The sequence below is a fragment of the Electrona antarctica genome (genome assembly GCF_951216825.1).
Source record: "Electrona antarctica genome assembly, chromosome: 14".
NCBI classification, from domain to species: domain Eukaryota; kingdom Metazoa; phylum Chordata; class Actinopteri; order Myctophiformes; family Myctophidae; genus Electrona; species Electrona antarctica.
In genome coordinates this window covers 2,937,189-2,948,621 of record NC_136795.1, presented here as the reverse complement: position 1 = coordinate 2,948,621, position 11,433 = coordinate 2,937,189, and positions in this window count along the sequence as shown.

Sequence of the window (11,433 nt, the reverse complement as noted above, 5' to 3'; positions counted from 1 at the left end):
CTACAAGCTTGTAGATCTGCTATTCTCAGCATGCAACCAAGTGTAAAACGACTTATACTGGATCTCTTGTCCACTAGTCCCTAACATTTTAGTCTAGTATCTGTTGACGAAATTGTCAATACATTTAGCTTAGTTTTAGTTTTCGTCGTCGACGAATATTTTTCATCTTGGTTTTAGTCGACAAAAACAACACTATTACATCATGTACAGTAGGTTTTAATGTACGTTAAGCCCACACCTCACTAGTGTTTATTTATTTACGCTGCACCTGAGCCAGTGCGTGCCACCTGTCACCAGCACAAGAGTTTCATTTCGCTTTCTAAAGCCCATGATATTTAATACTAACCCCTCAATGGAGGAACCGCCGAGCCACCGGCTCCATCTTGGCTCCAGGCCTGTGCTTGAGTCTTGGGCCTCCTGCTGTGTTAACCGAGAGCCATCATGGCCGCCGTGTGCGCTTCAGTTTCACCCATTGTCAAAAAGTAGCCAATGGGATCTAATGTAGGAGTTTGGCAGCCAGAGGGGCATAGTGAGCATGGCGACCAGGCATGTGCCTGCTGGGGGTCCTATGGACGGACGGCTCATCCTGGGGCTTCATTCTAAATGCCATATTTCCAGTTCAGCTTCAGCTGATAACAGGAGCCATTTCTGTCAGGTAATGTTCATCACCTTTTTACTTTGTCACTTTTAAGTCTTTACAGATCAAAACAATCCTTCAAATGATACTGCTATTATTGCCCTATAATGTGCTGTCATTTTTGTGCATAATTTAGTTTTATTCAGGTGTTTAAGACGGTTTGAAATGTGTGTGTGTGTTTGCTGTTTAATAATACTGTTAGTACCTTGCGGTTAGTAGTAATGCTATTCTGTGGGGAGCTTTGATAGCTGCTCTGACTGGCTTATATGTCACTGTCCTCTTGTGAACAACAGTTCAACAGTTCCGCTTTAGAAAGTGCACAAACCATGAAATATAACAGATCCACTCCATCAGTCATCCGGCTATGCTCACTTCCCACACCTCTCTCTGGAATGGCACTGTTCTAGTTTTAGTATTTTTCTAGTGGCTGTTTTCCCTCATATCTTTTTCCCCTGGTCTGTGTGTCATCGGGTGTAAATTTGGCAAATTCTTCTGCTGTATGTTTTGTCCACTTCCCTGCATTTAATTCAGCTATTGAAAAATAGCAGATCTACAAGCTCATAGCGAGCCACCGAGTGGCGCGCTACGAGCTTGTAGGTCTGCTATTTTTGAAAAGTCGTTAAAATGTGGCGCAAAGGGAAAAAAGAAAGAAATGTACTTTTGACATTAATTGGATTATACTGTACCTGTTTGTACCTCATTTTGTCAAAAGTCATAAATAAAAGTTAAAAAAAAAAAAGTGGCGCAAAGCATTGAATATATATTTCAGAGCGAACATTTTTAACTAAAATATTTGCTTCTGGGGGGTCCCTGGAACTACATATTTTGAGATGGGGGTCCGTGGCCCAATAGAGATAATTCTGGGGGTCCTTGACATGAAAAAGGTTGAGCACCACTGACATAGAAACATAGGCTTTTCAGAAAAATGTTCAGTCCAAAATGGGTTAAACTGTGAGTTATGTATTTGCACTGTTCCAACTCTTTATCTGCCCCCCTTCCTTCCTGGGCTGCTCACTTCACACAGTGTTCTCTTTGGGATGCGATGAGGGGTGCGAGTAGTGCCCCCTCCCCTCCGGACGTGCCATGCCCCTCTCCGGCGAGAACGAGCCCATGTGTCCCAAGTTCCAGCCCAACATCTTCGACCCCTCCCGCTGCCACGACTGCCTTCGGCAGAAGCACCTGCACTCGGGCTCTGCTGCCGCAGCGGAGGAGAGCACAGAGGCAGCAGCAGCTCGACCACAGAGTCACCTGAAGCACCTGCACTCGGGCTCTGCTGCCGCAGCGGAGGAGAGCACAGAGGCAGCAGCAGCTCCACCACAGAGTCGCCCTAGTGCGACTAACTCAGGAACAGGTTCTGGGATCGCTACAGGAAATGGGATTGGGATAATTGGCCCACTGCCACACAAGGGAGCTCCATCACAACAAGCTGCAGTCCCATCCAAGGCAGAGGGAAAGGACACCAGCAGCAAGGTAAGAAAAAAAGGGGAGATGGAGGAAATAGACAGGCCGGTTGGATAGAAATTGAGTGATGAGATTAGCTGGGTTTACAGAGAGGTGGGGTGAATGAATCACTGGGGTCACACAGAAGACACTGAGGTCACACAGAAGACACTGAGGTCACACACACACAAGACAACAAACAACCAGGAAGCTGATTGAGGTAATATGTAGATTGAATTTACTTATTTTCTTGGGAGATGCGTATGTATGTGTATATACAGTATACACACACACACACACACACCCACACACACAAAAGCGAGCACTCACGATAAACATTACCTTGGAAAAGCGCCTGAACGAGAATCCATGTGACCATTATTTGGGAAAGACAGGCCGTCATGTGTCTCTGTAGGCCAAGAAGAGATTGAGATCACATGAAGAGTGTGTAATATCGTCCAAAGCACGTACAGCTGTAAACACAGTTCATTAGATCGATTAGAGGGATGAATGTTGCGTGCGAGTGTAATAAATTAAGAGAAAGGTCAGGGGGGTTGGGTATGGTGGATGCAGGCAGTGGCTTCCATTAGAAATTAATGAAGGAAGGATCATTTACTGCCCTTTTGGGAATCACTTGTAACGCTAGACATAGGAGCCGAGTACAGAGAGGACGGACAGTTTTACATGCAGCAGAAACAACTAGACAGTTATTATATCTGGTGGTTGTTCATTCTATACTGCCTTTACAGTTACAGTTGGATTGATCGCTCACGGGAAATAAAATGATGGTAGAGAAACGTTGGATCTTAAAGTGTACCATATAAACTGTACATTTTGTTATCAGTGGAAATACACCGAAAAACGGCCTTCAACACACTTATTGAACAAAGCCAGAGACAGACGGATATTTACTGAGGCTAAAGTCAAAGATTAAACCAGCAGAAGACAACACATTTGAACCCATTTAGACCTGAGAAGTGATTCTACAAATGTCTTCTATAAATCATGGAAACCCCATGTTTCTATGTCAGTGGTGCTCAACCTTTTTCATGTCAAGGACCCCCAGAATTATATGTACTGTAATTGGTCGCAGACCCCCATCTCAAAATATGTTGTTCCAGGGACCCCCCCCCCCCCCCCCCACCAGAAGCAATCATTTTGAGTTAAAAACATTCACTGTGAAAGAATATATATTCAAAGATTTGCACACATTTTCACGATTCTTCAAAAAATAGCAGATCTACAAGCTCGTAGCACGGCACCGAGTGCCGCGCTACGAGCTTGTAGATCTGTTATTTTTCAACAGCTAAAGTTTAAAATAATGGTTAGAGTGGTTAAAAGCTATAAGGTGATGGATTAAGAGAAGGAATTATGTCCAGAGAGAGAGAGAAAAAAAAGTCTGTAAATGAATGAATAATGAGGAGAGCCACGGTCCAGGGTTGAGTTACAGCCGTGTAACCCTAATCGAGCAACAGACTGAACATGTGAGTGTAGTACGTGGTGGAGAGGTCTTGGGGACAGACTCTCTATTCAACACATTTCTAACATGAAGATGCAGGGCCAGACAGACAGACAGACAGACTTGGAATGATTAAGTACAGTATGTGCATTTTCATTGTGATTTTGAATAGCGCGTTCGGCGTTATCGTTTTGTTTTGCGGTGCGATTGATTTGTGAATGATTTATCACACATATACACGCTGTGAAATCATTGTGCGATTTGTATTCTGAATTGTGACTTTATATGCCTCCAAAACGTGTCTGTTGTTGATTTGGCAAAGTTATTTGGTGTAGATTCTGTCAAGGAGCTGAGGGGAAAAAAGACTCAGGGCTCCATTTTTGTCACTGCTAAACCCCTTATCCCTAAACTTCTTCGCCTTTTTTTACTATTTTGCAAAACATTTTTGAATAGTTAAAATGGCCAGTCTACAAGCTCACAACGTATCAATGTAGATTGGCTAGTTGAACTATTCAAAAATGTTTTTCAAAATAGTAAAAAAAAAAGCAAAGAAATTTAGGGATAAAGGGTTTAGCGGTGACGAAAATGGAGCCCAATATCTATGTAAAATTATAATTATTGTTAAAATGATCACCGGCGACATCATCACACGTCGTCCTCCATAATGCATACCGCCAAAAACCACCAGAGAAGAGTGATGTGTTGATTGACGTGACGTTGCGATTGGCCCCCCCTGTTTCCACCTGTGTGTCACGACCTATCAGGAGGACTCTGACGGCGTGTCTGTGGTGAGCAGCTACTGTGATGTCAGGCGAGGTCGAGCGGGGTATGGGGAGAGCTCTCTGTGCATCGTGAGTCCCGACTGTAATCTTTACCTCTGTGACCAAGAAGAGGACGACAGCGACATCGATAGCACAGACAGGTAGGATCAATATGAGTTACTCCAAATATATATACAAAATGAAATATATATATATATATAATATAATAAATGAAAACTAAGCTATGATGACTAAAACTAAGACTAAATATATTGACAATTTCGTCAACAAATAAAAACTAGACAAAAATGTTAGGAAGGGACTAGTGGACAAGAGATCCAGTATAAGTCATTTTACAGCTTGTAGATCGGCTATTTTCAGCAAGTGTAAAATCAGTCATTACGACGGCATCGAGGCCCACCAAAAATACATTTTAGTCCACTAACTCAACTGTGGATTCAGAATTATATTTAGTCGACAAAAACTAGTCTGACACCGAGACATTACAGGTGACTAAAAGGTCACTAAAACTAAATGGAAACTATTCAAGGGACTATGACTAAAACTAAATGGAAACTATTCAAGGGACTATGACTAAAACTAAAATCTAGATTTGCTGCCAACATCCAACACTGTGTGAAAGTCTTTATTGGTGTTTTGCACAGTTATGCTGAACGATCATCAATACAAGATATAAGATATAAGAGCTGTCAGGTCCAATTTAATGAATGTGATAAAAATGTGGGATGCTAAGGAAACTTATCATTAGTAAATACACTGGATCATCACTGATTGGAGATGATAGTGTGTTTAAGGAAGGGCTGGGAAATCCAATAGATCATCGTGATAATATATAACGTCTTTATCTTGAGACATAGCCTGATTATTATACATGATGGTATAATAATCTGTTAAGTATACACCAGAAAGAACTGCAGGTTATAATCGTGTACAGTAGAATTCTATGGCTCATCAAAGTTGGTGACTGTGACTTTATATATTGTCCAATTACTTGCACGAGAGAGAGAGGGGGAGAGGTGGTGGAGTTAGATGCTTCAGCAGACATGTTTGAGGGTCCAATGGAGTTAAGAGGTTTTGTCCGAAGCGCTTTTTAATACTTTTCATTGGTTCAATATTTTGTCTTGTGTGTTTGTGTAAAGGGTGTTCAATAGCATTGATTTGTAAAAAAATAAAAAAATAAACCCAACCTCAAAAAATGGAGATAGGCCTATGTGGTTCCTCCCGACGGGCCGACAGCGACGCTTTTTTTAGTGTATTTGTTTATATTTCATTTGTTATTTAGAATCATCAGTTCTCTTATTCGGTCTATTTCTATCTGTCTCTTTCTGTTGCTCTCTGTTGCTCACCATCTCATTCCTCTGTGGAAGCTCTCTGTGCTGTGCATCATTCCTTTCGTCGACTAAGGCCCGGTTCATACTCCTATTTTACCGCTGTAGTGCCGAAATAATTTCGGCTCGTCAGTTCAGTTCAGTAGCACCGAGGAGCCGAATTTAGGACGGTACCCGCCCCCCCCGAACTTCAAATGACGTCACATTGTAGGCTCTACAGAGCCGAACCGACTTTTATTCGGCTCTAAATAGGAGTATGAATCGGCCCTAAAACTATGACAAAAAATGTTCGTCATGTTCGTCGAATGGAAACTAAGCTATGATGACTAAAACTAAGACAATTGACAACAATAAAAACTACACTAAAATGTTAGGAAGGGACTAGTGGACAAGAGATCCAGTATGAGACTTTTTACACATAGCAGATCTACAAGCTCACAACGCGTTGCAGCGCGACGCGTTGTGACCTTGTAGATCTGCTATTTTCATCAAGTGTATAAACATCAGTCATTACGACGGCATCAAGGCCCGTCAAAATACATTTTAGACTAAAACTAGACTAACGCTAAAACCTGCCGGGTGACTGAAATGTGACTAGAACTGAATGAAAACTATTCAAGAGACTATGACATAAAAACTTCAAAAATCTAAATTTGCTGTCAATATCTCCTCTTGGCGTACAGCGGCCGTGACGAACTGTGCGGTTCTGTCAGCGCAGAGGAAGACGACTACCCACCGCCGCTCCGGCGCCACTCAACCCATCCCAGCATGACCCGGCTGGATCCTCCTCCCCATCGGCCCAACCCTCGTGTCTGGATGGAGGAGGCGCGGAGTAAGGACCGCTTCGGGAGGCATTCAGGTATACGGGGGAAATGGACCCCACACATTCATTAATTAATTAATTCATTAATTCATTTGTTTATGGTTGGCTTATAGAAAAATGTATCACTAATACATCTAGAGATGTCCCCCGATACTGTATCGGTATCGGAAAAAGTATCGGGTCCCTTTTTGGTCATATCGGGTCATATCGGTATCGGCGAATATATGCCAGTCTAGCCACCGATCCGATACAGCCGGGGTAAGGGGTTGACACTATGGCAGACACTGAGGCATGTGGAGTTTGCTTTTGAGTTGAGTATTCGGTATCGGTATCGGGATTGGATCAAGCACGAAAAAAAAGTGTATCGGGACATCCCTAACTACATCATGACATAATATACATGTAAGATAGATAAGAGATAAGGAGGGTAGAAGGACAGCCAAGCTACTGGAATGCTGAAAGTTCACTTTTGGAAATGGCCATGGCAGTCCCAATGCGTTTGTTTTCACTGATGTAAAGCAAAATGGATTAGAAACAAGGATCACACAAAATAAGATCTGTCATCTGATGGATGGACCATGCCATACAACATAACAGTGATAAGGTGGCACACTAAAGATAGACATGGTAGTAGTAAGGAGGGAGAGAGAGAGAGAGAGAGAGAGAGAGAGAGAGAGAGAGAGAGAGAGAGAGAGAGAGAGAGAGAGCTGGAACAAGAACTGTGACAGAACTGGGATTGCATGCCTACAGTATGTTAGATAAATGAGGTATGCATGTTGGCAGACGGAGCTTCTAGTATGGTGATGGCCTATTGCACTTTACCAATCTGTATCCAGTTACTGCACAGGTGTTCTTTACATGGCCATGCTGTCAGCTAACCTCTGTTTGATGTCACCAGTTGAGGAGGTGTCCCGAAGCAATTAACAGTAATACTATATAGTTGGATGTAATTGCCAGGAGCTCTGTTGTTGCTAGATGAACTTTGATGTGTGCACTTTGTATACAATGTAGTATATGTCTCTCTCTCTCTCTCTCTCTCTCTCTCTCTCTCTCTCTCTACCTTTCTTTTTCCCCCTATCTCTGTCCCTGTTCTCTGTTTCTCTGTCAGGGTCAAGCGAAGAGCGAGGAAACCGTGAAAGTGGCTACTTCTCCCTGGGGAAGGCAGCCGGTGGCCGTTCGATCCGAGACCAGAGCCCGGGTCCTGCCTTAGCCGGTGCGCGTTCGATCCGAGACCAGAGCCCGGGTCCTGCCTTAGCTGGTGCGCGTTCGATCCGAGACCAGAGCCCGGTTACTGCTTTCCGCCATTACGAGAGAGGTCACCCCCTCTACAGCACCCGGAGCATCGAGCCCAAGGACATCATCCCATTTCGGAACCAAGGTTTGGGTGTGGCGTCTGAAAGACAGCCTCCAGAACTCCCAAATGAAGATCTGCCCGACGAAATCCTTCCTCCCGACCCGTATGAAGTCGCCATTGAAGTCGAGGCTCAAGTGGGGCCGCGCTCCCCAAGTCCCACTCCCTTTAAGATTGCAGAGTCCCTGGCTTCTGTTGGCGGCCGGAGAGGCGGCGGCAACAGTTCATATGGAAGAGGAAACCTCTCCTCAAACACATCATCCCATCAGCAAACAGGGCGTTTTGATTCGTCAAGACAAGGGTCTGCCCTGCAGTCTCGCTCTGCTTCGCCCTCGCAGGGTAATGTGCCATTTCGTCGCAGTGAGTCCACCACGTCCCTCAACAAGCGCAACTTCGACGGCGGCGGGAGGTCTCAGGGGGGCGACCAAAGAGCCGGGAGTCTCTCGCAGAGACTTGGGCGCGGCGTTGAGTCTGAGACACTGCCTAGTAGAAACTTCAAATCCATTTCGGATTTGAGTAGTTCCTTGCAGGTAAATGGGTCGTTAACTGGCCGTGGTGGACACAGGAGAAGCTCGTCTCCTCCAAAGAGGGACTGTAACTCCACAGGCCAAACTTCTCTCCGTAAAGCTGAATCCAGGAGCAGTTTGTTAAATGGACGAGGAAGAGATAGTCGTCCCTCGTCCCCTCCTAGGAGCAGTTTGTTAAATGGACGAGGAAGAGATAGTCGTCCCTCGTCCCCTCCTAGGAGCAGTTTGTTAAATGGACGAGGGAGAGACATGACGAGCTCGTCTCCTCCGAGGAGGGACTACAACTCCACTGGCCAAACTTCTCTCCGTAAAGCCGAGTCCAGCAGCAGTTTGTTAAATGGACGAGGAAGAGACAGTCGTCCCTCGTCCCCTCCTAGGAGGACTTGTGAACCCCAGAACTCCACCTCCCCTAGGAGAAGTTACAACTCACCCAGCCAATCTGTACTTCGCAAATCGGAATCGGCCAATTGCCTGAACGGTCGCGGTCACCATGGACGTTGTGGCTCACCCATAAGAGAGGGTTATGATATTGAGAGCCAGGCTAAAATGCGTAATCCAGAGCTCTGGAATGCCACGAATGACCAGGAGCCTGAGATGCCCGGCTCATCTCCCGCCAGACGGGATTACAATGTAACAAGCCAAATCGCGGTGCGCAAGACTCAGTCGAGCGGCTATGGTGGCGGTCGAGGCTGTGACAGTCGTGCCTCCTCCCCTGGAAGGAGAAGCAGCGAGGGTCCTAGTCAGTATCTACTAAAGAAAGCAGACGCAGGTGGATCAAATGCCCGCGGCCTTGAAAGCAGGAACTGTTCGCCTTCGAGGAAGGGCTACGATGCCCCTAGCGGCCAGTCGCTGCTCCGAAAGGCCGAGACAAACGGTTCTGCCAGAAGTTATAGCCGCGGCCAAGACAGTCGCAGTTCTTCACCTTCCAGGAGAGGGTATGAGGCGCCTGGCCATTCCTCACTCAGGAAGACAGAAACCAGCAGTTCACTGAGTGGTGGGGCCTTCAACAGCCAGAGCTCCTCCCCCTCTAGGAGTGGTAAGGCCTTCAACAGCCCAAGCTCCTCCCCCTCTAGAAGAGGCAACAATGACCCTCCAGGCTACTCCATCCTGAGGACTGCTGCCAGTGGAGAATCCATGTGCTCCTCTCAGAGAAAAAGCACATCGTACAGTGACAAGAGATCGGACCCCAACCACGCATCACGCACAAATCCCTCCTCCTCACCACCACCACCACGCGTGCGGGAATCAAACCATTCCCTCCGTAATTCCTCCTCGTCGCGAGCTGCCTCCCCTACCAGGCAAGCCACAGAGAGCAGCAGAACTGCTTTTTCCCAGAGGACAGCCACTGCCACAATGCAAGCTTCCAGGAGTTCCAGCGGGAACAGGGCAGGTGGTGGTGGTGGTGGTAGGCGGAGTCCTGAGACTCGCTGCTCCTCCCCCAGCGACAAGAGGCCATCCTTCCGGATACGTAGCCCCTCCCCCTCACCTCAGGATGAGATGCGAAGGCATTCCTCTTCCCAGAGCTCAATGGAATCATCAGAATCCGGCCACCTGTCAGCAGGGTCGACAGGCCGGAACAGGGAAGAGTACGCTGCGATGGCTGACTTACCAAAGGTCAAGATTATTCACCAGGGGGAGGGGCCAGGCTATGTGGGTCAAACGCAGAACAACGGGCCAGCCGCAGCAACGCCGAAGCTCTTCAAACCGGCCAGGTGAGAGTCACGTTACACCAGTGGAGTTGTAACAGGATGGAAGGTCAAGAGTACAGTAGGATTATAGAGTACGGTTCAATACGGTACAATACGGTTCAAGATCCGTATTGAGCTTTTGTATAATGTTTCGTGGAAAAATGTTGTAACAAAAAAATGTATTCGCAACCCATAAAAATTGGTCTGCGAGTCGCGACCCACATATGGATCCCGACTCCCGAGCCGCTGTTTGGGAATGATACACATGCAGATTTAGAGTTAGACCTGCCTGGGTATGCACCATCCGTACGGGTTAGTTTAGTTAGTACAATGCCCAGAAATCTACCATGGCTTACTGTTAGAATAGAATAGATGAATAGATTACATTCACTTATTCTCACAGGTTTTCTTTGACCTGCAGGTACAGTACATAAGAGATGATGAACATATAACCACATGACTAGACAAGCCAGTGTAGCTTATCTGGTAGCACCTCGACCAAACGTCCAAGAACAAATCTTCTCAAATCTATAGAGCTATAGAGCTGCAATAGGATGGAACTCATTGCCTAATTGCATAACTAATACTTAAATTCACATTTTTAGAAAAAACCTTATGCAAACAAGCCTGTGCTGATCCCCAGAGGCACACATTTCTGCTAAATAGTGATTATAAAGTTGATGTAATTCATGTTTTTTTGTTATAATGTTTCTCTGTGTGTGTTAGTCCCCATAAGCCTTTGTCATGGCAAAAAGCTAACGGGGATCCTAACGAATGAAAACACTCAACGTCTCACAATCTCTCAACGTGTTGTTTCAGCCACTCCGTGTGCAAGCAGCCCTCCAAGTGGGAGGAGCCAGGGGGCCTAGACAGAGACCATGCAGGGTGGCATCATGAAGGCAGTGGCCGTCTGTCAAGAGCTCAGTCCTCTACCTCCTTACACATGCAGGTAGAGCTCAGTCCTCTACCTCCTTACACATGCAGGTAGACCAGATGGCTTTCGTGGTTCCCAAACTTTTTAGCCCGTGACCCAAAACATTCTCCCGGGACCCAAACTGATAGTTTCTTGTATAGATCGGCTATTTTCAATACTTATTTTGTTCTAATTTATGGAATTTCTTAGAATGTTCTTTTATTTCTTCCTGAATTTTGGTTTAATTCGTCAAAAGATTTTCCTTTTTCCGGGAATGTTTTTTTTTTGGAAAATGTTTTGAAATAATAATAACTAAAAACCAAATTTAGGAAACGAAGAAAAAAAAAAAGGGGACCCATAACAATGTGTCCGCGACCCACAAATGGGTCCCGACCCACTGTTTGGGAAACAGTGGCTTAAAACATTAAGAAGTATCATTGTCTTCTGTTGGTTCTGCCGTGCGGTGGCGATGAGTCTCCGTCCCA